The following is a 26,064-nucleotide window of genomic DNA, read 5'->3' as shown; positions in this document are numbered from 1 at the left end:
TCTGAGGTTCTATTGTTCCTCCTTTCTTTGCCCCAGCAGGGCTCTGCTCTGGGCACTCTCAAGGGTTATCTCTCAGCCATTCCAGCCTTTCTTAGGCTTCTTGATCAGCCTTCTCTTTTCAAGTCCCCTGTTGTAAATCACTTCCTTAAGTGCATTGCTCATCTTTTTCCTCCTGTTCCCTTCGTAATGCCCCAGTGGGACTTGAACTTGGTTCTACGTATCTTATGTGCGCTCCCTTTAAACCACTACATAACTGTCCTCTTTCTGACTTTAAAAACGGCCTTTCTGGTGGCCATCACCTCTGCGCGCAGGGTGAGTGAGTTCCAAGCTCTTTCTTTAAAACCTCCTTTTCTGGCTGTTCGTCCGGACAAGGTTGTTCTCTGAACTCATCCTTCCTTCCTTCCAAAAGTGGTTACTTCTTTCACATTGGACAGACCATCACTTTGCCCACCTTCTTTCCGCCTCCGCATCTTTCCAAAGAAGAAGAGAGGCTCCACCATCTGGATCCAAAATGTGCGCTTTCATTTTATTTGGATCGCACAAAGCAATTCCTGGTGGATGACCAGCTCTTTGTTTGCTACGTGGGTGCCAAAAAAGGTTGGGCCGTGCACAAACCGACCATTTCTAGATGGGTTGTTTCGTGCATCAAAGCTTGCTATTCCTTGGGAAAGGAGGAGCCTGGGGGTTACGCGCCCATTCCACCAGGGCGACGGTAGCTACCACTGCTTTGGGAGGTGGAGTCACCCTTAATGACATCTGTCAGGCAGCTACGTGGGCATTGCTGCCCACATTCACAAAACACTACTGCCTGGACAGCCAAGTCCGGAGAGACTGCTTCTTTGGCCGTTCTGTTCTCCAAGACTTTCCGGTGTGAACTTGGTTCACAGACCCACCTCCGGGGTTTGTATTGCTGGGGTATCTATTCTAATGTAAGGAATATATAACTAATTGTTTCTTTCAGATGAACACGTTACTTACGATGAACAAGTTACTTACCTTTGGTAAAGATATATCTGTAAGAGACATTGATTAGTTTTTGCAGCGTGAATCTTTCTGGATTCACTATGCTGTGCATATTCCGCGGTCTTGTGGTTGGGTCCGGATTTGTAGTCTTTTCTTTGTTTTCTTTTTTGGTTTTTTTTGTAGCCCTTGTGGGCGTCGGCGTCACACCTCCTCGGGTGCATTTCCGGTGACGTCGGCATGCTTCCTGCGGAAGCTCCCACTCTTGGGCGCCATCTTCAGATTCTTTTTTCCGCGGTCGGGTCTGGATCGTTCCCGTTTGGCTCCAGACATTTTTGGAGAAAGTACTGAAAAGAGTGGAAGTTGGAGGAGATTTTGGAAGAAGAAGACTAAAGAAGACCTCACAGAACATTGACGAGGAGAAAAGAAGGTGAAAACCTCGAGAACTTCGACGATCGTCGACGTCCACGCGGTCACGGAGGCCTGAACGCACGAGGATGGACAACACGCCGTTCAAGTTCTGCCCGAACTGCAGACACAAGTACGCGCAGAAGGACCAGCACCCGGTTTGCAACCTTTGCCTACCGGTAGAACACAGAAGCGAGGACTGCAACGCCTGCGCCGTCTTCGCCCAGAAGACCCTTCGTGTGAGGAAGAGACAGAGGGTAGCACACGCCACCCTCGAAGGAAAATCCCCGACGCCATCGCTGTACGAGCTGGGGATGTCCTCGGAGGAGGAGGACAACGCTGCTGCCGAAGACGACAGCTACACGGTCGTAGAGACCGATTACAAGAAGACGCCTGATAAGGTAGGAGACTCGACGTCCCACAAGAACACGAGAGACTCTGAGTCTCGAAAGTACGAGGCCAAGAGCCCGAAGGCGCCGACGCAGCGACATCTGCTGTCCGGAACCACAAGCAGGCCCAGTGGATCCTCTGAGAAGGAGTCCCTGGCGCCGAAAGCTGTTGACCAGCAGAAAGCGTCGAAGATCGTCGCCGAAAGGGACCGATCGACGACGAGGGAGAAAGACCCTAAAGCCTCGGCACCGTCCAAGGACCCGAAAACCAGTTCGACGTCCAAGCCGTCGACGTCGAACCAGCCAACGAAGAGAGGGGCCGAACGTTCCGAAGCCGAGATCGCGGCCGAGATGGAAAGGAAGAGACGTCGGCTAGAAGCCGAAATGGCAAGCCTCTTGCAGCGGAGAAAAGATTTCGCCGCCGAGATGAGTACCTTCACGATTCCACACAAGACCAAGCACGCCGTGCTAGATCTGGTCGAAGAGGAAGAACAACATGTCGAAGAACATGTGCCTAGCGACGAGATGGTCGACAACCAGGAGGGTGAAGATAATCCCTACGAGGATTACGGCTATGAGGACGAAGAGGGCAGTAGGTTGGATGCCGAGTCGGCCACCTCTGACCCACACGAGGAGGATTACCTAGACGTCGACACCGAGAGCCCGGAAGAGGCGGTCGACTCATACCCCTCGAGACCCTCGCCGCCGGACGACATCGGGGCATACAACTCGGCGATACAATCTGCCGCAACTGCATTCAAGCTAAAGCTCGACGAGGAAAAGCAGAAATCAGACTTCCTGCTAGAGACATTGCTCCCAACACAAACAAGAAGCCAGTTCCTTCCAATGCTCGAGAGCGTCTTGGCTCAGGGACAGGAGGCGTTCAAAGAGCCCGCAACATGCAAGGCGGTAACTCCCAGAACAGAGAAAAAAATATAAACACTCCTCGAAAGACCCGGCCTACATTCGAGGCGAGGTCTCCGCTGACTCCATTATCACGGCCACAGCTAGGAAGAGGGCGAGCGTATCCACTACCTCGGGCCCACCACCGGATAAGGAGAGCAAGAGGATGGATCTGGTGGGGAGAAGGATCGAGAGAAATGCCGTCACCCACTGGCGCATGGCTAATTCCAACGCCCTGTTAAACAGGCACATGTACCAGATCATGGAGGGGCTGGGGCAGTTGATGAAGGACCTACCCCAGGATGCCAGGCAGAAGGCCGAAAAATTGATCGAAGAAGGGAAAAACGCGGCTAATTCTTGCCTTAAGACGGCCCTGGACGGAGCAGACACCGCCAGCAGGCTCATGATGATGATGGGTGTCACGGAAAGGAGACACGCCTGGCTCAGGATCTCAGGGTTCAAACCCGAGGTACAGCACAGTATCCTGAACACGCCGTTCAACGGCGAAACGCTTTTCGGAGCGACAGTGGACGAGAAACTATGCCAACTCAAAAAAGATAACGAGATGGCAAGATCCATGGGGGCATTGCAGTTCAGGGGCAACAGAAGAGGCACCCCGGCACGGAGGCCCGGCGGAAGAGGTGGAAACCAGCCAGGTACATCACACCAGGCTTTCCAGCAGACGCACCAGGCAGACTCGCAGGCTCAGCAAGGTCACCAGAAGCAGTCCTGGCAATACCAGCCAAGAGGTCAGTCCTTTCGAGGGAGAAATGGCCGTGGCCAGAATAGAAGAGGGGGGCAGCAGCCCACCTTGAAGTGACTTCAGACACCTCCGGGTGCCCGACCACAGAAAAGATCTCAGGGGGCACCACGTACCAAGGGGTCAGGACGACCTAAAGACCTACGACCACATGACACCAGTGGGAGGAAGATTAAAGTTCTATCTCCAAGAATGGAGAGAAATAACATCAGACAAATGGATCCTAAACATCATCCAATTCGGATACTGCTTGGAGTTGGAGAGAAAACCAACAAACAGAAAACCAAGGGGGAAGCCACCAGCAAGAGAACAGCTGGCGAGGCTTCAGGAAGAAGTGCAAGAACTTCTACAAAAACAGGCCATAGAAAGAGTTCCCTTCAGGGAAAGGAACAAGGGAATATACTCAACGTACTTCCTGGTACCAAAGGTCGACGACAAGATGAGACCCATCCTAGACCTAAGGTTCCTCAACAAATTCATAAGAACACAAAAGTTCAAAATGACCTCCCTGCAGGAGGTGCTGCCGCAATTGCAGGTCGGAGACTTCATGGTCACGATAGACCTCAAGGACGCCTACTTACACATACCGATGAACGAGAAGCACAAGCATATGCTCAGGTTCGCAATCGGAGGAGGCCACTATCAGTTCACAACGCTGGCCTTCGGACTGAAATCAGCACCAAGGGTATTCACGAAGTGCCTCGCGGCAGTCGCAGCGCACTTACGAAGACAGGGGATACACGTATACCCTTACCTGGACGACTGGCTGGTGAAAGCAAACTCGTACCAGAAGTGCAAGCAGCATGCACATACAGTGACGAGCACGCTCATAAACCTGGGGTTCTCCGTCCATTGGAAGAAATAATCAATGGAGCCGGAGCAAGTGAAGATCTTTCTGGGGGCAGAGATCAACACCTTACAGGGCAAAGTGTTCCCCAGCGAGAAGAGAGCAAGGGCACTGGTCAAGGAAACTCGCCTCTACCGGAAGGGACAAGCTCGGACAGTGAGGACTGCGAGCAAGATCATGGGGATGATGGCATCGTGCATCCACCTAGTGTCATGTGCTTATCTAGGTTCCTGATCGATACTGTGACCTTATGCCCCTATTCGGCTATAAATCCATTTATTCCCTATATTGGCATAACCGTTCAAGTGCGATTTTCTGTAAAGTCATCTCTGGCCTCACACGAGCAGAGCCACAGAGCCACATTCCAGCATGACTCTCTGCTACTTCCTTTGCGACCAATTAGTGCAATGACAGAGCAGCAGTCACTATCTGATATTCCTAGATAACACTCCGAGTTCTTCAACAAGATAAAAACTTAGCAAACCTGGAAATCCCCGCTTGCTATGTTTTGATTAGTAATGGAACTCTAATGAGCAACTGATAACTATCACTTCCTAGTGACATCTTTAATTGACGTCTTATGTCCAGCAAACTTGCGTCAAACCCGGCACCTGTCAGGTATAAATATTACCAACGTTGCCTTAAGCAATGAGCGAACATGTTGCTGATGCCAGCTGCCTGCATGACCCCGTGTTGGTAAAAACTAGCACTCTGTCGCTGCAGCCTGCTATCCTGTGGTGGTGAAGCTACTGATTACCATTATCGCCGCTACAGCGCGACCTATGGTGCAGTACGCTTGAGGAGCCGTGCAGCCGTCCTCTGCGAAGACATCCAGCCCAGCTGCCCGCGGACGCTGTCACCCCTCCTTCCTCCAGACGCGCTGAGAGAAGCCGCTGCCTTTCTCGTGCAGAGAAATCCAGTCCCGGCGCTTCCGGTTTACCCTCGCGGGTGACTGGGATATCGAGAGAGACCCCTGAAGGAGATACCAATCCTCCATCATTCTATTCAGAGGTATGGTGTTGACTAAACCCTTAGACGAGAATTCTTGAAACAAACCTTGGCAAAACCAACTTAACTTTAAGCTACTTACTTACTCCCCCTTCTCACGTGTTAGGCCTAGGTCAGGCACACTGGGGTAGGCTTAGTTAGAAGCACCAGTTGAGTATGTTAGCCTAATGTATATATGACTGTATATATGTTTTATTACTTTTAAACCATTGTATGGCTAAGAAACCATATCAATGCTTTTACAGTTCTATTTCGCTATTCTTATCTTACTGTACGTACTTTTTATAATAACAGTTATTGCAATTGTGGCAATACATCTCTCTTGTATGAGAAGAAAGACTGTTCAATAAATGTTAACCCTTTATTGATACACGCCCGTCTCTCTATTCTCTACATACTGTGAAAGTAAACTGCACTAGACTGACTGAGTGAAATCTATGTCTATTGTTTCACACGACCCTAGAGATCGACTCTTGATCTGAGGAGCAAAGTTGTCATGTTGCACGGTTGTTGGAAAGCTGAATCCCTTCTTGTCTGTGCCAAGGAAGCTGATCACTTCCTATGCAGAGAAGAAAGTTTCCAGTGACCTCTGAGCTAGTTGGTAACACAACCCAATTAAGTTTAGCATAGTCAGTGGAGGCCTGGAATATAGCCAGTTCCACGTCGATACTACTGTTTATGTTATTCCAATGCGCAGGGCCTAGTGGGAAACTAGGAACTACACTACATGGCGCCCTAACGTTTGGTAAGGCGATAAACTAACGTAAGACTTATAGAGTAACTCAGTCGTGCATATTTCACACCCCTTTCTCCCGTAAATACTCCAATAGACGTCTGGAGTGGGTGAAAGGTTAAAATCCGCCCGACCTTAGTAGGAAGAGATTCCTATGTAAAGCTCTGGTTTATTCAACGTTGAAGGATACAGTGTTCCAAAATATTGTGCATCTAATCTTTGTCTCCTTGGAGACCTACTCTGCAAACCTGCATTTTTTGAAATGTCAGTAGAAAACAACGGCACCACTGGGGCCGCAGTAGATGCGACTCAGCAAGGTCCCGAATACACAGACCCGGATGCTATTATCATCCCGGTCCAGTTAAGAAGATCTATAACTTTAAAACTTATAGAAAACGGACTGCCACCTCAAGGTGGTACAGTAATTTTCGTGATAGAGGCTCACGAGTATCGGCAGACAGAGGTATTCTATTCATGGATAAACTTTCCAGCGGTAAACGCTATAACACAAGAGTTTCACTATTACAAAATAGAGGAACCTCCGGATGAGTACGCCCCTTTCGAGGAGGTTGAAATTCCACTTAAATTTCAAGAGCACCTGCTCTGGTTTAATGGCGCCCTAAAACACAATGATCACATAACTAGGCTCGGTCCACTAGGTAGACCAGGAGCCACGTGGCCGGTTCTAGCCAGCTACACACCACATCCTGACATTATAAAAATGTCTAGAGAAGAGCTGTTAGCACAGCTAAACACATTAATAAAAATACATAGGCAATTAGTCCAATATGTAATACGGACTGCAACAGTCCAGCCAGCTGTTAATTCACACCAGCTGACCCCTCATCAGGGGAACACAAATAAAATTACACCACAGAACATACAGTCATGTCTTGGTAAAACACCCGTAAAACGGGAACAAATTCCTTTCTGGTTAGCCCAGAAAATCACTCAAATAGAGGCAGTATTTCCTGATACTACCCCTATTGAGAAACACAGAATCTTGACCATCTGCCTTCCTATGGGAATCGCACCACACGTGGAGGACTGTGACACTTGGGGTACAGTCTTTGCTTCCATTTACACAAAAACACACGGTGTTCCGTCTATGGCGGTAATACCAGACGTGCTAAAACAAATTCAAAATGAATTCGGTCCAGAACCAGCTTTAAATCTAGGTATGAAATTACTGAAAGATTTCAAGCAGGTCACGGCTATATTATTAGCCAATGTAAAGGGAGAAGCAGCATCTGTGGCGATTCGCCAGAAGTTGAGGGAAACAGATATAAAAGATCCTGTTGAGCTTGCAAAAATCATAGAAAAATGCTATGAGGAATTAGGTAGAGACAGCTTGGGTGGGAAACCGGTAAAGCCCCAACTGCTCGAAAATCCTGAAAAATTATTTATTAAAAATAATTTAAACACTCCTAAAAAGAGCTGGGATGGAAATAAACAATCCACTCCCAAGGAAAAAGTTTTCCAGTCCAGAGGAAGGTCTCCTCGACGGAGGGAAAGAACTCCGACTCGAGAACGCCAGTCTCCCCAACGGGAGCCCTCTGAGAAAAGATATAACCTTAGAAATAGGGATAATATAAAAAAACCTGATAGATATCAAAGTATTGATACACGTCCCTCTCGATCTTTTCCACAGAATTCGGAAAGAAGAGGACGGTCAGACCCAGGAGAGCACACCAAGTCCAAAGACAAGGAACCTGCTCAAAATAAGAAATCTCAATTTCAGAAAAAGAAGGTAGCCAGTATTAGAGTAATCAACCATGCCGAGAATACTGAGGACACAGTTGAAAAACGGGGAGTGGGCATTGACAATGTTGGACAGTGCAGCAGAAATCAGTATAGCGCGCAAGAACTTGATGAGTCATCTGGAGACAGTGGACACGAATGAATACATTCAGGTTGAAACTGCCGATGCCAGGCTTAGCGAGCCCCATAAAATATACGAAATAACATTGCGTATAGAGGGTGATAAGACTAGGAAAATTAAGGGTCTATTTTGGGATAAGCTCTCAAAAGGCTATGATATTCTGTTAGCTGAAAAAGATTGGCCCCCGGAGTTTGTCAGGGAGTGCCCTCGTGGCGAAGAAGTGATTATGCCTGCCTTCTCGAATCACATACCGATTCACAAAAATATACATATGCAAGGAAATGGGCAGTAGCCCAGGCACCTGCATTGTATAAAAATCATGTAGGATGGGATGAGGATTCAACGCCTCACAAAATCCAACTAAAAAGTGAACCAACTGCCCAACGGCAGTATCCCATAAAGCAAGAAGCTAAAAAACAGGTCAGGGAGATCTTAGATCAACTTGAGTACCAGGGGGTGATTGAAACATGCACCTCTCAAATGAACAATCCTTTGTTTCCTGTCTCCAAGCCAGACAATTCATATCGTCTAGTTTTGGACTACAGACATCTTAATACGTGTTGCAAAACTTTTGCAGTACAAAACTCGCATAGTGCAGCCCTAATGAATAACATAGTTAGGAAAAAATACAAAACGACATTAGACATTTCTAATGGTTTCTTTTGTCAAAACATTGCACCGGAAAGCAGATACTTGACCGCTTTCTCCGCATTTGGGTCACAGAAAAAATTCTGTCGACTCCCACAGGGGTTCAAGAACAGCCCAGGACTATTCTCAGCTAGGGTAACAGAGTTACTACAAATCTATGATGATGAAGCATTATCTTACGTAGATGATATTTATCTCACAGACGACGACTTGGATACTCACTTGAAAAGAGTGAACACCATTATACTTGGGTTCGCAGCAGAGGGTTACAAATTCAACTTTAAAAAGTCCCGAATTGCCCATCTGACAGTACTGTTTTTAGGGTACGAATTATCAAGTGAAGGGAAAAGCCTAGCGGACAACTTCTTAGAGAAGTGCGCTGTACTCCAAGCTCCAAAAACGCTGAAGAATTTACAATCAATACTAGGTTTTCTGAATTTCGGAAGAACTTATATTCTAAATTACGCAGAGAGGGTTAAACCTCTCTACGAACTAATAAAACCTGATTTAAAACAAATCAATTGGACTCAAAAACACACAGAAATTTTGAGATCACTGCAAACAGACATGTTAGCAAAAACTAAATTAGATACACGTGACAACACGATCGATCTTGTAATCCGAGTCATCCCAGGAAGATGCGGATTCACGTACCTAACCTCTAATGAGGGAGAAAAGGTACCAATTTCAATTAAGTCTCACTTGTACACACAAGCAGAAAAAACATTCAGTCGCACAGAAAGAACTGTGAACGCAGTGCAAATCGCATTAGCAAATGAAAGAGAACGAGCACACGGCAAACGGATTAATATCCTTACAGCGGAATCCGCCTTCGAGGCGCTATTCAGCCCAGTAAACCTGCCTACAGTGTCACTGGATCCGAAATGGATACAGTGCATAGATTCTCTAGGAGCGGAAGACGTGAAATACTATTTCGCCCCGCAATACAAAGAACTGAATGATTTAGAATATGAAGAAGAATATCCTCTGCCAATCGAAATCCTGCCTCTCCCACAATACGCATGTATAATCTATACAGATAGCTTTGTACAGCATTTCAATGTAGAGAGTAAATCCTACAATGCAGCATGTGCGATCATTAAAGGTCGTTGGCTGTGCGGTAAATTCAGACCGAAAGTAACAAAAACTGAATCTGTAAGAAACTGTTCGGTTCAGAGAACTGAAATCAGATCTTTAAAGATGGCGCTCGAAAATGCAGAACGCGAATTCCCCACACTTATCGTGTGCGATTCTCATTTTTGCGTCAATTCTTACAACAACAAACTGCAGAGTTGGATCGAAAACAACTACAAAGATGACACAGGTGCCACAATAAAGCATAAATTGCTCTGGAACGAAGTAGCTCTTTTACACAAAGAACTACAAAAGACTCACGTGATACACGCACAGAGTCTTCAACGTGATGGCGTTCACGTTGCAGGGAATTCATTGGCTAATACAGCCAAAGCGGAAGCAACTAAACCGGCTTCCGTAGCCACAAAAAAGCGTACAGATAAGTATATAGACGGGGACACTATGCTAGCAGTAAAAACGACCGTAAAAGGCGACTGTGCAGCACTACCCGTAAACTATCCACTCAATTATGCATACATAATCGATGCAAACTCCGTTCCTTTTGCTCGAATCCCTGGAGTGGGGGATAGAGTAATTCCAAACAGGAGCAGGAGGGGCTTCCTCCTACTGGAAGCACACATGGGGTTGGGTCTGAAACACCAAACAATCAAAGCCTCTCTGAAAGAATTGCAATCAGAGTACTGGTGGCCAGGAATGAGTATAGATATTCAATGTTTTGCTCAAAATTGTGAAGACTGCAATAGAGATCGCAGTAATGAACAGGCCAGAGTAGTTTCAGGATCCCTACTAGACAGCATAAGGCGGTCTATCTGCGCAATCAAAGAAGAGAAGCGCGTCCCAGTGTACACAGTTTAGACGAAATGCACTTAAAAAATGAGGCCACCAGCACTCGGCTGACGCCTAGAACTGTTATAAAAGATTAGCGAGTCCATATCGGCATATACGCAATTACCACGTTCCATTCTGACCAGGGTCCTGCTTTCAGCTCTCGAGCCTATAGGGAGGCCATGGCCAGCATGGGAATTGGGTTGCGGTATTCTTGTCAGTCATACCCCGGGAGGGAATAGTGTGATAGAAAGAAAAAACCGGGACGCAAAGCAATCTATAACAGCGAAGGTATTAGGTTCAGGCGCTGGGTGGGTCAAACATTTAATAAGTGTCCAGACTAGTCTTAACAACATGCCAAGAAATTCTCTAAAAGGTTTCAGCCCATACGAACTATTGTTCGGAATAAGAATGCGCGTTCAGGACCTCGATAGTCAGATGTCAGTGGTACAAGAAGAAACAAAGCAGTTTGAAGTAAAAGACCGTTTGGCTGTTTTACAGGAACTGAATGAAACAAGAAAATCATTAAGCAACATAAAGTTAAAGCAACAGCCAAATACCACTGACGAGGCACCACCCGCAACAGCCCCAGCAAGGCCTGTCTGGATTCCAAAGATTGGGGATCTAGTCAGAGAAAAGATCGCGGTGAAGAAGGAATTTGGGCCTTCTTACAGAAAAGCAGTACCTGTCTTAGCAGTCACCGGAACAAGATCAGTTGTGCTACCGCCCCTTGCTGGTAAAAAGGAGAACAGAGTCGTGTCTATCGATCTGGTAAAACCACAAGCATGTGGCCTATAATTAACAGTAGGCCCAGTGGACTCCCAAGAAACAACAGAATACCCAAACTTGCAACAATCCAAGAGGTTCAAACTGAAAGACTAATCACATTCGATCAGCCTGCAGTGCACAATGAAGGACTATGCAATACAGCCATGGAACTCGTGCCTCTTGAAACACAGATTGAAACAGTTCGTCAAGAAACAACACCAGTCTACAATGATGTGGCATCAGAAAGTGCTACCGAGAGACAGATTGAAAGAACAATCCCATCAATTGACAGAACTGCCTCTGGTTATTTCATCAACTTCGACAACTTCTCTGAAGATTTAAGTGACCCCGAAGTGACGCCAGAAATAAAAAAGTATTCTAAAGAAAATACAACAGGACTCCTTCAACAAATCAAAGAACTATATCTGGATTCACCGTTGATTGAGCATTGGATTATCTCAGGGGTATTCATACTCCTACTATGCCTAATTTTAGTTTTAATTTTAGGGAAGTTCATTACAATTGAATGGACACAGCAAGTCAGAACATCAACCTAGTCCTGAAACCACACAGATCATCCCACGTGAAGAAAAGAGAACTGTCAACAGTAAATGTCACAGCAATTCCAATACCTGGTGGGGTAGTATGGGAGAAAACAGACTATGAGATCTATGGTCCGGTCGAAATCCTGAAGTATCCTCATCAACTAAAGGTTTCCTTAAGTGACTTTGTGACACCAAGTACATTCTCTGATGATTGTGACTTTAACAGTATTAATGACATGATGTCTGATTTAGTAATGTCAGCTAGATTCACAAATCATGATTATTTACAAGGTTCATCTAGTTATGAGCAGTTATTCTATTATACCCACTATGGGGATCATTACCTGCATAAATCTGCACAGCCTAGAAATGTTTTTATGTATAATCAATGGGAACATTGTGCTACACCACCTAAAAGCAGTTCTAAAGCATTTTTTGAGAAATTCAAATATTTTTCAGGGTTTAACACCAGTGATGCAGAAACGTTTTATTACAAACTGTTAGATAAAACAGGAATGAAAACAATGCTGACAAATTCTAAATTGATATATTCAGAAGCATTTTATGACAAAATGATGACATTTGGTTTTGATTATTGGAAAAATAATATTGAAACGAAAACAATTTGGGGTACAAAAGATTGGCAGGTGCAAGGCATTGAAGCACTATTTAGAACCTGCATGATACCTGAACAAATGTTATTTTTAAATGACACAATACACCAAACATCTTGTCTTGGCCTAGCTAAGAACAAAGAAATGAAAACACCGTCTATACCAAAACCAATAGCTGAGAATACAACTGCAGATAATGAGTTAGACGTGTCACACATTTTACATTTCAACAGAACACATCCTGATTGGAAAAAGTGGTTAATCTGGCCTACAGACACAAATAGCTGTCAAGATAGGTTCCTGAATAAAACACAGGGTTTAAAAATGACCAGATTAGACTCAAGATATTCCCAGAGACAACATCCAGGAATTATAACCACATACAGTGTAGGTAAACTCTGCCTAGAATGGCTAACTTCATCCACACTGGCTGAAATTAAGCAACACTTGTCTTTGTTAAAAGATGGTGCTGATTTGCGCGATTTCATTCTTGGACCACGCAAACAGCGTCAAAAGCGTTTCATAGCGACCAGCATCTATGCTGCTTACAACGAGGCTTGGAAAGTAAAGCAAATTGAAACTGCTGAAAAGATACGAGAAATTGATCGTATTAATTTGGAAAAATCACTTTCTGTAGTAGACAATGGGTTAATGACTCTGTCTTCCAGAATATATTCTTTGGACAATATTGTATCCTCTGCCTTTGATGTGATAGACAGAGATTTGCTAATGTTACAACATGGCCAGTCTCAATTACGCTCTATTATAGAATTAGGCTGGACGCTGCAAAATCTTCGTTCAGGCTATGTGCCTTGGCGTCTAATCAACACAACGTCATTATTTTCCATTTTTAACCTTACTGATAAACAGATCAGTTTGGCACAGAAAGGAGCAGACTATACAATCTTGAGCATCGAGAAACTCGAGAGATTACCATTGACAATGTCAGAGAGTCCTGTCATTGAATGGATAATACACGGAATTATCACAATTCCGATAACAACTTTCCGATTTCATAAATGCCTTGAGTACATACCTGCTGGCCAGTATGAACAATTGGGTAAGGGATATGTTAAATCCGAATGGAAATTACCATACACTCATTCTTGCTATAGTGACAGCGACAAAAATGTATTTCTTAGTGGTGAAAATTGTAAACACTCACTAAGCGGTATACTTTTGTGTCAGGGTATTAATTTACACGGAGCATGTGATGGAAATTCAAACAACCTTTCATGCCACCAGCTAGTCACACCTGCAACTCAGATAGAGCCCTTCTTTATGCAACTCGCAAACGGGAGTTACATTCTAAGAACGGATCACAGGTGCTGTGGCCTCGCGCCCGGACTAAGTTATCTAGTAGAAGTTACGTCCATGGTCAAATGTTGCATGCAAGCATTGTTCCCGAGCGGGCCTCCAGACACAGTGACTCCCCTCTGGCCTCGTCTGAATCTCTATTCTATACGAATTGATACATTAAGCAAAATGAAATCTGTGCTTTTACAGACAACAGTGCCTATAACGTCATCTAAAGAGACGTATGATCTTCTAGTCGCAAGGACGGCTACTGAGGTCCATGACCTTTTATCAACAAATTGCCCCGTGCATTTCGTACAAATGCTCGACCAACTCCTTAACATGTCTAGTGCTACAAGCATCCCAGGCATATTTAAGACAGTCTTTACGGGACTGCTAACACCCTTCCAGGCAATTTTGGGAATCTTTCCTAATTTTGTGCACTCCATCTTTGGTGGTATTCCACTATTTTTTGGACTCATCGCAGGGATTCTATTTTTGACCCTCCTGCTACGTTATGGCAAACCTCGGCTCAGACATAGCTCCCATGGGAATGGAAGAAACAATCCTAGCAATGCGCTACAGGGACAGGATAACTAACGTCCTCGGATTGGCCAGGCTGAGAGATCTAAACATGACCTGGTTCCTTTCATTCAGACCAATATGGCAAAATTGCATTTTACCTGTGCTACGGTGTATGCTTTGCGGCGAGGAATGCGTGTTGGACATCTGTCTTTCACTTCCATCAGCAGTACCAATGGACGTCGATACTTTGCTAAGTCCAATAACGGCTCACGCATTGTGTTGTCCCCAACGGCTACCCATCCTGATGACGGCATTCGTGGAGACTCCTGTACTACAGCCAAGTGGTAACAGTGGAGCGAGTGACAAAAGCAACATCATCCAGGTACAACGTTCTGTGAGCATTGCTGATCCTGCGTTCGATGACAGCAATCATTCTCACACCTGCCAAGTTACAGCGCTATCTAATTTGGTTGAACTATCACCTGATTTTGTAGACCAATTCTTTGCGAGCCTGTCTGATACGATGTTCTCACCCACAGAGAAACAATAACTTTTGAGAAGCTTTCCGACACACAGCGTTCCCATGAACTCTGAATTCGGCCTTCAGTTTTGATCAACATAAAACTGCCAGGAGCTTTGGTAAACTGATTTTTTCTTTGAATTGGACAATTTTTTAAAAAAATATTGACCCTCTCCTTTTGGCACGAACAATTCTTTGCTTAACGTAAAAACTATTCTTAGAGAACAGAAGCTTCACACTTCTATTTAAAAACACATCTAGAGACATAACAACATAACACCAGCCTCTAGCACACATATTATTACAATGCATTTTTATGTGATGATTTATCTCGCATTTCTTCTGTCAGAGATACTTCATGTGTAATTCTTTTTGCATAATCGTTCATTGACTTCATATGCAATAATTTTTTGAATGATTACTATGCTTTAAAAAAACGTACAGTACCTAAATTCCATGTATTACAAGTACGCCTATTTCGAATGCATTTATGTATTTTGGGGTGGGCTATGTTACACCATGTTACACATGCATCTAATTGCTTAGTTTTAGTAATTTTGATGGACATGAATTCGTGGAGTGGGTGTCATGTGCTTATCTAGGTTCCTGATCGATACTGTGACCTTATGCCCCTATTCGGCTATAAATCCATTTATTCCCTATATTGGCATAACCGTTCAAGTGCGATTTTCTGTAAAGTCATCTCTGGCCTCACACGAGCAGAGCCACAGAGCCACATTCCAGCATGACTCTCTGCTACTTCCTTTGCGACCAATTAGTGCAATGACAGAGCAGCAGTCACTATCTGATATTCCTAGATAACACTCCGAGTTCTTCAACAAGATAAAAACTTAGCAAACCTGGAAATCCCCGCTTGCTATGTTTTGATTAGTAATGGAACTCTAATGAGCAACTGATAACTATCACTTCCTAGTGACATCTTTAATTGACGTCTTATGTCCAGCAAACTTGCGTCAAACCCGGCACCTGTCAGGTATAAATATTACCAACGTTGCCTTAAGCAATGAGCGAACATGTTGCTGATGCCAGCTGCCTGCATGACCCCGTGTTGGTAAAAACTAGCACTCTGTCGCTGCAGCCTGCTATCCTGTGGTGGTGAAGCTACTGATTACCATTATCGCCGCTACAGCGCGACCTATGGTGCAGTACGCTTGAGGAGCCGTGCAGCCGTCCTCTGCGAAGACATCCAGCCCAGCTGCCCGCGGACGCTGTCACCCCTCCTTCCTCCAGACGCGCTGAGAGAAGCCGCTGCCTTTCTCGTGCAGAGAAATCCAGTCCCGGCGCTTCCGGTTTACCCTCGCGGGTGACTGGGATATCGAGAGAGACCCCTGAAGGAGATACCAATCCTCCATCATTCTATTCAGAGGTATGGTGTTGACTAAACCCTTAGACGAGAATTCTTGAAACAAACCTTGGCAAAACCAACTTAACTTTAAGCTACTTACTTACTCCCCCTTCTCACGTGTTAGGCCTAGGTCAGGCACACTGGGGTAGGCTTAGTTAGAAGCACCAGTTGAGTATGTTAGCCTAATGTATATATGACTGTATATATGTTTTATTACTTTTAAACCATTGTATGGCTAAGAAACCATATCAATGCTTTTACAGTTCTATTTCGCTATTCTTATCTTACTGTACGTACTTTTTATAATAACAGTTATTGCAATTGTGGCAATACATCTCTCTTGTATGAGAAGAAAGACTGTTCAATAAATGTTAACCCTTTATTGATACACGCCCGTCTCTCTATTCTCTACATACTGTGAAAGTAAACTGCACTAGACTGACTGAGTGAAATCTATGTCTATTGTTTCACACGACCCTAGAGATCGACTCTTGATCTGAGGAGCAAAGTTGTCATGTTGCACGGTTGTTGGAAAGCTGAATCCCTTCTTGTCTGTGCCAAGGAAGCTGATCACTTCCTATGCAGAGAAGAAAGTTTCCAGTGACCTCTGAGCTAGTTGGTAACACAACCCAATTAAGTTTAGCATAGTCAGTGGAGGCCTGGAATATAGCCAGTTCCACGTCGATACTACTGTTTATGTTATTCCAATGCGCAGGGCCTAGTGGGAAACTAGGAACTACACTACACTAGTGCCGAATGTGCGGCTCCACATGAGACCCATGCAAGAATGGCTCCAGGAACAATGGTCACAGGCTTCTGGCAGTTGGGAGGATCTTGTGGTGGTGACGCACGCAGTGCAGAAGGAGATGACATGGTGGACCTTGGAGAACTTAACAAGGGGACAGCCTCTAACACTCCCAACTCCGTCAGTGACCATCACCACGGACGCATCCCTGAAGGGATGGGGCGCTCACATGGAGGAACTCAAAGTGAGGGGTCTTTGGACGGCCGGAAGATGCGACAAAGCACATCAATTACCTCGAATTGAAGACAATCTTCCTTGCACTGAAAGCCTTCCAGACAAGACTGTACAGGCAAAGGGTGTTGCTACAGACAGACAACACCACGGCGATGTTCTACATCAACAAACAGGGTGGAACACAGTCAACAACGCTTTCGACGCTGGCGCAGGAGATATGGAGGTGGGCCATCCCTCTCCAGATAGACCTGCTAGCCATACACCTACCAGGGAAGGAGAACATTCAGGCAGACTGGCTGAGCAGACAGACCTCGGCATCCCACGAGTGGGAGCTCAATGCTCAGGAGACAAGGAGGCTGTTCAACAGGTGGGGAACGCCATCAGTGGACCTGTTTGCAACACGCCAGAATGCGAAATGCCGAAACTTCGCATCCAGACAACACGAAGAAGGGTCCCTTGGGAATGCCCTATGGATAGATTGGTCCGGGAAATTTGCGTACGTTTTTCCCCCGATACCACTGATACAGAGTACTGAGCAAGTGCAGAGCGAGCAGCATGACCCTGATACTGGTCGCGCCACAGTGGGCGAGGCAGACATGGTACTCGCAGATCATGGAGATGGCGCAGTGTGCACCCCACAGATTCGGCAGAAGAAAAGACCTGCTCTCCATGCAGAACGGAGAGGTGCTGCACCCAGAACCAGAGAGCATGAGCCTAGTAGCATGGCTCCTGAGGACATAGAGTTCGCACATTTGAGACTGCCAGAGAGCACCCTCAGGGTCCTTCGGGAGGCACGAAGGCCCAGCACAAGTAAGTGCTATGTCGCAAAGTGGAAAAGATTCTCAATGTGGTGCAGGAGGGAGAGACTCCACAATAAAATGAAAAAGGACTCCACGGTACTGAAGTACCTGACACACTTACTGGAGAAAAACCTCAGCTCGTCCTCCTTGAGAGTTCACCTGGCGGCTATAGTGGCATACACAAGGGGTGAGATGGGCAGAAGCTTCTTCACATCACAAGTTGTAAAGAGGTTCCTGGAAGGAGCAAAAAGGATTGCACCACCCAAGCGGGTGCCACCACCGGCATGGAACTTAAACGTGGTCCTGACGGAACTCATGAAGGAGCCCTGCGAGCCGCTTCACAAGGCCTCCTTGAAGATGCTGACTATGAAAACTGCTTTCCTGGTTGCAATTACGTCCTTACGCAGAGTGAGCGAGCTGCAAGCGCTAACGCTACAGGAGCCCTACTTACAAATACACAATGACAGGGTGGTGATGAGGACCGACCCACACTTCATGCCGAAGGTGGTGTCCAAGTTCCACATGAACCAGTCCATACAGATACCAAGTTTTTTCCAAAAACCAACCACTAGCACAGAGCGAGCTCTGCACACCCTGGACGCCAGAAGGGCGGTCATGCATTACATTGAAGGGACAAAAGGACACAGGAAAACGAATCAGTTCTTTGTGTCGTTCGCCAACAGTTACATGGGCAAGGCAGTGACTAAGACCACTATTGCACGATGGATCGCGCAAACAATCCAACTCTGCCACAAAAGGGCAGGAGAAGAACTGGCAGAGGGGGCACGCGCCCACTTCACTAGAAAAAAGGGGGCTACAATAGCCTTCCTGGCCAATACACCCATACAAGACATATGCCTGGTGGCAACATGGGCTTCGGTGCACACATTCACGAAGCACTATTGCGTGGATGTTCAGATGAACAAAGAAGCACAAGTCGGACAAAGGGTGCTCCAGCATATATTCAGAAACCAGAGCTCATCTTCCACCCAGCCGCCACGGAAATGAGAAACCGCTACGAAATCTATGCACAGCATAGTGAATCCAGAAAGATTCACGCTGCAAAACGAATAGTTTCTTACCTGTCGGTGTAGTTTTGCAGCTTGAAGATCTTTCTGGATTCACTAGCGAACCCACCCACCTCCGCCAGAAAGATGAGGCTGGAGAGAGAAGAGGTGGTCAAAAAAAAAAAAAAAAGGAAAATAGGAGGAGAAGAAGTAAGAGAATATAAGGACAAGTGGTAAAGGAATTATCACCTGAATAGAACATTGCCATTGCTTCGGAAAAGAAAGAAACACGGAAAAAAGAATCCGAAGATGGCGCCCAAGAGTGGGAGCTTCCGCAGGAAGCATGCCGACGTCACCGGAAATGCACCCGAGGAGGTGTGACGCCGACGCCCACAAGGGCTACAAAAAAACCACAAAAAAAAACAAAGAAAAGACTACGAATCCGGACCCAACCACAAGATCGCGGAATATGCACAGCATAGTGAATCCAGAAACATCTTCAAGCTGCAAAACTACACCGACAGGTAAGAAACTATTCGTTATAGATTCCTTACCGCCCCACCCATCCTCACCGTTCTGCGAACTGATTTCTAGGGTTAAGGACTCCCTTTCAGGGCCATAGTTTTGTGCACCAATGGTCAGTGTCTTTAATGGCTCTGCGTTTCTTTGTGTGGAAAGTCGTGTACAGAACTGATGCCCGCACGCGAGGGCGGTGTCTAAGTAGCTACCGCAATGTCATCCCAGCGACCACGACACCAACGACGAACACGGAGCCGACCAACGCCACCTTTCGACGAACAGGGGAACTGCTGACGAAAAACTTTTCCGATCCAGTCTAACACCTGGGGGTAATTCTAAGGTAAACAATCTATAACCTATGCCTCTTATAGATATAACTTGTTCATAAGTGCTATTCCCTGCGTGTGTGGAACGTTCCCTTACTCTTGTCCAGAATACAGCCGCATTCCTCTTGGAGACAGTCTTTTATCCCCGGGCTGTGTCCGTCAGGACTCGCTGATGCCAAACAGGTCAAGGTTGTATTTTTCCATCTCCGCTGCCACTGGGGTTGTCTTGCCTGTTTCGTACATGGGCCCCACGTTCCATGTCCCAAGGGTCATGGTCGTAGTCGAAAGCAAGTAAATTGGCTTTGTGGTTTGCAGGGATTTCTGGCTTTCACATCAAGGCGCTATAGCATGTGTGAAGGAGATTTCTCTCCCTGAGGATGGAATGTGTTTTGGTTGACGTTTCTGTAGCTAGAATTTTTTTACATGTTGTGGTAGCTAGGCCCGTGCATATCCTTCTTCCTTTAGCAGCTGGACTTGGGACCAAATATGGAAGAGTTGGTATAAACATATCAAACCACTAAATTCACAATGTGCTCAAATGGTACGACTATGTGTGGAAGATGGGTCTTCGTGCATATTGTGCATCACTTTACAAAAGTGGCAATATGTATAATGCAGGATAAAAGGCACTGTGTGCTAATAATACATTGGACATGCCTGTTCACATCAAAAGCAAGAGTGAATTTTGGATTTGCTGTTGTTTCAAATTTAAATGCAAACACTAATATCTTTGTCCCCCTTACTCTTTAGGTTGCATGTCCTATTCTTCAAAGGCTAAAACATATGTACTTGTAGGTTTATTTCCTCAAATGGGTGCATATTTACAAATAGTTCAAACTGATAAATATTTCAAGAGCACTCCGGAAAACCTCCAATAGTTGCAGGGATACAGGAGTATTTCTGGAAAAGGTTCATAAATTCCAAAGTAGTTGCTTGCAAATACAGCTTTAAATACGTAATTGCCCTTTTGATAAATACTATTACTGCAGATTCCTCACCTGTAGAACAACTCCATGCATCAAACTAGATTCGGAAAACTTCAAAGACACAATGTCGCCCGTAGAAAGTGCTTAACTCCTTCGGTGCCAGAGTTTCTGCCAGGCAACACCTTCAAGACCATAAAGCTCTCACCCCGGCGTATCAATTCCCTTTTTTCTGCACCTTTGGCACGGATCTGGAGCTTCAATCTCTGAGGAAATTGCATACACAATCTTACTAAAGCAGTACCATATCACCTCTCAAAAAGTCAGGTTTTAAAACCTGTAAGGATAGTGTGGGTCAGATGTCCCTCACAGACCCATACTAAATCTGTGGTGTTTGGGGTCTGACCATGATTTGACACCGACGCTTCCCTGCTTTGATCCGATGCTCCGCTTCTCAATGTGGCAGACAGGGTGTCTAAAAGGTTAAAGTCTTGGTGGAAGAAATCCTTTTTGGCTGGAAGTAAGACACTTAAATCAGTACATGGCAACCGCCTTCTCGCTCTGTATGCCCATGCCATTTGGGACATAACCCAAATGATGCTGTCACATATCCCCACAGACTTGAAAGGGATTTTTCAAGAATTTCTTTGCAGACTGTCAGAATGCTTCTTGCCATGTTATTAAATCCGGACTTGACACAGCTGACTCCAACACCCGTGCCCTCTGGACCTTCATTTCCATCTGTTGCCTTGCTTGGCTACGAATATCAAACTTCTGAGAAGTCCAGTCTTGTCTGATGGATTTTCCCTTTGATAGGGTACGCCTCTTCGATGAGGAGGCAGATTCGACACAGAAGAGATTTGACTTCAAAGGCCACGGCACGTTTACTCAGTGTTCAGCTTCCACCACCAGCTTCAGCCGCCATTTATGGACCTCCCATCCTTCCATGGCTTTTGTGGGTTTGGCAGAGGTTTCTTCTTTCGTCACAGGCATTATCAGCCACTGCAGCAGCAGCCTAATCCTCTCAATCTGAAAGAGACACGTTAGTGATAGATTCCTTACCTTAGAATATCCCCAGGCGTCAGACTGGTCCTGAAATTTTTGCGTAGCAATACCCCTGCGCGTCGGTAGGCATCGTCTACGCTCCGCGTCCGTCGTCGGCGTCGTTAGCGCCGGAATGACGTCGTCGGAGTACTTAGACGCCGCCCATGCGCGCTGATGTCAGTTCTTCTTTTTTCCGTGCCAGCTAACGCAGATCCGGAGAAGCTCTACCCCTAGTCTTTTTTTGACTAAACTTTTGATCTTTTTGATCACTCTTTTTCTTCGACTCTATCAGTGCCGGTAGGGATGCCCAGGTTCAAGCCTTGCTCAAAGTGCGACTGACTGATGTCGGTCACGGATCCCCATCGCCGGTGCCTGAAGTGCCTAGGCCTCGACTATGACGATCGAACCTGCTCTGACTGCCGGGCCCTTACGTCGAAGGCTAGGCGGGAGCGGTCCCGCAAGCGGCTCGAGCTGCGGCAGTCGGCCCCGCGCCACTCCAGGTCCCGGTCCCGGTCCCACGGGAGGTCGAGGGACAGGTCGCGAGGTCGGAGTCATCGAAGCTCCGGGAGTGGACACCGGTCGTCAGGCTCCAAGTCCTCAGGTAAGAGGCATGAGAGGTCGGAGTGACGTCATCGTTCCTCCGACCCACCCCGACGCTCGCACGATGCGGTCGAGGGCTCGGGCGACACCGCCCACGCGGCTCCGCGGGAGTCGCAAGCGTTCGCCGCCTGCCCCACACCTTCGGGTCCCTGGGCACGGCGCGACACCAGAGGAGATAGAGCGGTACCTCATGGCCATGACGTCCCTCCCTCCTCACTCGGATTCCTTGGCGCCTTCGGGCCCAACGGTCCCGACCGGAGGCCCTAGCGGGTCGGGTGCTTCGGCTCCGACGCAGCCGGGTGCTTCGGCCCCGGCGCTGCCGGCGACTTTGGTCCCGGCGCCGCAGGACCTCACTGGATCCGCTTCCGGATCCGGGTTGTCGCCGGTCGACCTTACGACCTCGCCGGCGCCGGCACCACGGGTGTCGCGCCCGCTGCGGACGCCGTCCCCAATGTCCCCTATGGTCCGACTCTGACGCCGGAACGGCGCCGCAGGGCGCCGCTTCCGACGGCCTTTGGAGATTTTTATTTCCACGAGGAGGCCCCGTCTTCTGACCCTGCTTTACAGGTTACAGGTGACGAGGAGGATTGGGAGGGGTCTGAGGACCCTCTGGCACTGGAGTGGCAGTCTCAACAGGACTGGACATATGAGCTTGGGGAGGCCAGTGGTCTTGACACTGGATTTGCCTCCCCTCCGACTGTGGCTTCGGAGGAGGGGTCTACATATAGTGTAGTGTTGACGAAGGCAGCCAAGGCCTTACACTTTGAGCTCCCCGTCGCGGCCGTGAGGACTAACCTCCTCACTGAGGTGCTCAAACCGCAGTCAAGCTCCAGTGAGCCTCTGCTGCCATGCAATGAGGCCTTATGTGGCGTTCTTGTGGGCACTTGGTCCAAGCCCGCCACAGGTCCGCCTGTGGATAGGAACGTGGCCAGACGCTACCGCCCAGCCCCAGGCGACCCATGCTTTTTGTCCATCCATCCCACCCTCGAGAGCCTGGTCATCCAGGCCTCCAACTCCCAGACCGCATTCCCGTCGGCTCCGCCCGACCAGGAATCCAAGAGATACGAACAGTTCGGGAAGAAGGTGTTCTCGTCTGTTAGCCTAGGGCTGCGGTCTGTCAATACCGCCTGTCTCTTGGGCCGCTACACCCACACTCTGTGGGACACGGTTGCGGAGGTGCTGCCACAATGCCCGGAGGAGGTCCGGGCTAAACTTACCCAAACCCTTGCGGAGGGCCGAGATGCAGCACGTTATTCTATCCTGTGTGGACTGGATACAACGGACTCACTGGGCAGGGCAATGGCAACAACGGTGGCGGTTCGACGCAACGCCTGGCTGAGGTCTGCCAACTTCTCGGCCGATGTCCAGGCCACACTCCTGGACATGCCGTTTGATGGCCGTCGCCTCTTCGGCGACAAGGCCGACCATGCGCTGGAACGTTTTAAGGACTCCAGGGCTACGGCCAAGTCCTTGGGCCTCACGGCCCCACGACAGAAATCGGGTGCCTTTCGCTCCTTTCGTGGCCACGGAAGGAGCGCCCCCACACGTGCTGCCAGCCACGCGCCGCAAAATGTTCAACAGTGCAGTGGCAGCCGTAGAAACCGCCGTGGCGGCGGTCGGGGACAACGGCGAGGCCAGTCCACACCTCACTCCACAGCACCCGCCTCGAAACCTTCCTAGTCCGAGTTTTCAGGCCCATGTGACGACTGTGGGAGGCAGGGTTCGCCATCACCTCTCCCACTGGCGCACTATCACATCGGACAGGTGGGTGCTACAGATCGTCCGAAGGGGCTACTCCCTCCCCTTCGAGGCGACCCCTCCATCCATGCCACCGCAATGCCACCGCATGTCGGGGGATCACTTGCAACTTCTGCATGATGAAGTCATGGCCCTCTTGGCCAAGGGGGCCATCGAGCGCGTCCCGGGCCAGAAGTAGGGTGTGGATGTTATTCCCACTACTTTCTGGTACCCAAAAAGGGCAAAGGGGGCCTACGCCCTATCTTGGACCTGCGGAATGTCAACGGCTTCCTCGGAAGGAGAAGTTCAAGATGCTGACTTTGGCTCAGGTCCTAGCTGCCCTGGACCCAGAAGACTGGCTGGTAGCGTTGGACTTGCAGGACGCTTATTTCCACATCCCCGTCCTGCTGGCCCACCGGCGTTACCTGCGGTTCATGGTAGGCCAAGAGCACTTTCAGTTTACCGTGCTCCCCTTCGGCCTTACCAGCGCCCCACGGGTGTTCACGAAGGTGATGGCGGTGGTCGCAGCTCATCTGCGCAGGTTAGGGGTATCAGTCTTCCCCTACCTAGACGACTGGTTGTTGAAGGCGGGCTCGCCCCAGACAGTCGTCAGCCACCTCCAGACTACGGCCGACCTCCTGCATTTGCTGGGGTTCTCTATCAAGGTGCCGAAGTCACACCTGTGTCCCTCTCAGAAGCTCCTCTTCATCGGAGTGGTTCTCGACTTGGCGCAGTTTCGGGTTTACCCTCCCGAACAGCGGGTTTGGGATATACAGGCTCTGATTCCCATCTTTCAGCCGTTATCCCGAGTCTCGGTCAGGTTGACGCTGCGGCTTCTGGGGCTGATGGCTGCCTGCATCCTTCTGGTGCATCACGCCAGGTGGCGGATGTGGGCTCTGCAGTGGGACCTGAAGTTTCAGTGGGCCCAGCATCAGGGCAACCTGTCCAATCATGTCTTGATCTCGGAGGGCACTGCGAGACAACTGCAGTGGTGGCTCACGGACCGCGATTGGGTCAGTGGCAGATCCCTCTCCCTACCCCACCCGTAGCACGTAGTTGTGACGGACGCGTCCCTCCAGGGCTGGGGAGGCCACATGGGAGAGGCGGAGATCAGAGGCCTCTGGTCTCTGGCGGAGTCCCGGCTCCATATCAACCTTTTGGAGCTGCGGGCGATTCGTCTAGCACTGAAGGCATTCCTCCCCTCTGTCCGGGGGAGTGTAGTGCAGGTGTTCACGGACAACATGTGGTACTGCAACAAACAGGGCGGGGTGGAGTCGTGGACCCTATGCCAGGAGGCTCTGCGCCTCTGGCAGTGGCTGGAACGCCAGGGTGTGACCCTGGTGGTTCAACACCTGGCAGGCTCTCTGAATGCCAGGGCGGACGAACTCAGCCGTCGGTGCATGATGGATCACGAATGGCGTCTGAACTCGGACGTGGAGCAAGGCCTCTTTCAGCAATGGGGAGAGCCTTGGTTAGATCTATTCGCCACAGAAGAGAACGCACAATGTCATCCGTTCTGCGCGTTGGAATTTCCAAGGCGGCACTCGCTCGGAGTTGCGGTCTATTGTACGCCTTTCCGCCTATACCACTTCTGCCCAGGCGCGACCGGGCCCAGGTTATCCTTGTGGCTCCAGACTGGGCACGAAGATACTGGTATCCCGAGCAACTCAGCATGTCAGTCGATCCCCCGATTCGTCTGCCTCTTCGGGAGGACCTTCTGTCGCAGCAGCAGGGGACGGTCCTGCACCCGAACCTGTCCAGTCTCCACCTACAAGCTTGGAGATTGAGCAGCTGCAGTTGAGGCCATTTGACTTGCCTCCCGAAGTCTGTGATATCATTCTGACAGCCAGGCGTCTCTCCACAAAGTCGGTATACGCCTGCAGGTGGAACAGATTTGTGGCATGGTGCACAGCAAAGGCTGTGGACCCTCTCTCTGCACCCCTTTCTGAAGTTCTATTCTTCCTTCTTTCTCTTGCCCAGCAGGGCTCTGCTCTGGGCACTCTTAAGGGGTACCTTTCTGCCCTTTCCGCCTTCTTA

At 48.1% G+C, this 26,064-nt stretch overlaps 1 protein-coding gene across 3 annotated transcripts in view; it reads left to right on the top strand.

Annotated features, from left to right (window-relative positions):
- ENPP5 (ectonucleotide pyrophosphatase/phosphodiesterase family member 5) overlaps positions 1-26,064 on the top strand; it is a 390,400-nt gene that overhangs the window by 185,808 nt on the left and 178,528 nt on the right. The window lies entirely within an intron of this gene.

Source organism: Lissotriton vulgaris, chromosome 6 (genome assembly GCF_964263255.1).
Source record: "Lissotriton vulgaris chromosome 6, aLisVul1.2, whole genome shotgun sequence".
NCBI classification, from domain to species: domain Eukaryota; kingdom Metazoa; phylum Chordata; class Amphibia; order Caudata; family Salamandridae; genus Lissotriton; species Lissotriton vulgaris.
This window is presented reverse-complemented; position numbering and strand designations above follow the sequence as displayed.